Consider the following 2,500-nt stretch of genomic DNA (forward strand, 5'->3'; position numbering starts at 1 on the left):
CTGACTTAATAACTAGTTTCTTACATAAAAACACATCAGCTCAAAACAGTGGAGTGACTGTCCCATATATACAAATAGCTGCATGAGACTCTGAACAGCAGATGGAATATGAAGAAGTACATATCATCCTTCCCTGCAACTCCTCTCATTATTCCCAATAGCACTATTCAAACAAAAAGATCCTATCCCGTCTTTGCATGTCAAGTCTAAACCTACACACTTACTTGTTCAAGATTATCAGTCTCTTTAATCAGAGAAAAAAAATGATTCACACTTGATCATTCTGATCTGAACACATTTTTTTTGTGACTAAACCCTTATTGTTACTAGTGCACCATACATGAAAAGGCACCAATAAATGATCTCTCACCAGACAATTTATTTTTCAAGAGGATGCTCCTCTAATCTGAAACCTTTAAGCCATGAAAAGCAAACAATTATGACAACAACAATTTCACTTGAAATTCATCCCATTTATGAAGAAAAACAAATGTCAGTATGTTGCTATACCAGTTTTCTTTCATAAAATTTTCAGAGTTTCTACCAAAGTATAAGCTGTTCAAGCACCTTAGACATTCCATGCCTTCAGTAATCTTATGACTCGCAAACAACAAAACAATATCTGTGGCAATAACACTACTCTTCAAATGTTAGTCTATGGCATAAACCATGATAGAAATGGATTGGTAAATCAACTGTCTACTATCAATTCACATACCTCAACCCACTCACAACTATTCAGTTTGATTACTGTAGACAATGCTTATCATTTATCATCAATTATGTCAAAATACTATATATTACTATAATGGCTAATGCAAATGTTTTTTTTTGTTTTTTTTGCAAATAATCTATAGTAAACCTTATTTATTTCCAAAATAATATGATGCTGGGTAAGGTACACATTTTTTAACCAGCCTTACCACTGAGATGAAGCAGTAACCTTACCATAGGGACTACTTTGATAGACATTATAGATAATAGTAGAGAAAAGTTTCATATGAATGCCAGAGATGTGGTATGCCTTTATATCATTATGAAATGCTAAATACCATACATCTAGCACCAGTTTAACTCTAATAACCCGCTCCCTTTATACTATATCTATAAGTCAGCTTGTCTGTCTGAACATAGAAAAGGTACATATCTGTGTTCAATTTCAGTTACACTATGATGACAACACCCAACACAGTGCAGCACTAATGAAATCCAACCTTTAATAATTGTGAAAAGCTGGAATAGTATTATTCATGTCACTTAGTCCTTGCAATATATATCAATATGATTCCATTTAGTGCATGATTAGATAGGTAAGCTTTAAGAAGTCTTGCCGACTGACTATTCTAATTTTTCTGTACATGCAATTTCAATTACCTTATTAAAAAGGATAAACTAATTCATCTACTTTCTATTCATAACATTTGTGACAGACAAGGCAACACATCCTGTTTAAAGACAAATAGCTATTCATAATAAATAAAAAGGTTGCTATCTGTATCAATGGTGGAGGTTTATTCTTTTAGCATGACTCATCTAATCTGTGTTCTTGTGAACCTAACAAGGAAAGAATGTTCAAAAATAGATATAGCAGTACTACCAGCCAAATACTAAAAAGTAAAGACTTTACAAATCTGATCACCACGTACTTCACAATAATTTAAAGTTTGGTGGTTCAAAATTGTCATACAGAATTAATACACTGCACTACATGTGTTGTATCATGGTAGGTGTAGGAGGTTATAACACTCGCAATATGCTATGGGCTAGCAAAATGTATGGCAAAACAAATACAATGCACAGGTGGCTGTCAGGGTCATATCTACCTACATTATCAAGAGAATATATATATGTATATGTATATCAAATTCATCAAAGTCTGAGCTACTTTCTAAGTTATCTTTCTTAAAGAAGAAAAAAATACACAATATATTGACATCTCCATTCTTAAAGTGACCTTTCATTGAAAATATGAAATTGTTACCAAAACTAGTTTACTTTCTTCTTCCTTTTTTTCTTTGCACACAGAGAACACTTCTGGTATTTATAGATCTAGATCAGACCCTTAAAGATAGCATTTTGTACATTGTCCCTTGTTCACCCAAGAACAGAGTAGTTTAGAGGGCTGCATTTCACCCTTAAAAAATCCTCAATTATATTATACTCAAAGAATGATAGACAAAGGACACACATTTATCATATATGGATGATTGCAAACCTTTGGTTATTTTGAAGATAAAATTTTTTAAGCAATATCTGGTAGAAGACCTGACACAGGGAGACCTGATAGTGAAAATCTCTGCTATTAGGACATGTATCCAACAAGTTACTTGAAATATTGTTACAATCATATAAATGAAAATTAAATGGACTTGCTTCAGGTTCCTTGTAGATTACACATACACACCTGTTTACAGTGCTTTAAAACTAGCATAAGAGAGCACTGAAAATTTGTGCAAATTTCATGATCAAAAATTAGATGGATACATCTACAGGTAAAGAT

The sequence above is a fragment of the Penaeus japonicus genome, unplaced genomic scaffold (genome assembly GCF_977035675.1).
Source record: "Penaeus japonicus unplaced genomic scaffold, GWHDUDI00000001_assembly GWHDUDI00000001, whole genome shotgun sequence".
Classification (NCBI taxonomy): domain Eukaryota; kingdom Metazoa; phylum Arthropoda; class Malacostraca; order Decapoda; family Penaeidae; genus Penaeus; species Penaeus japonicus.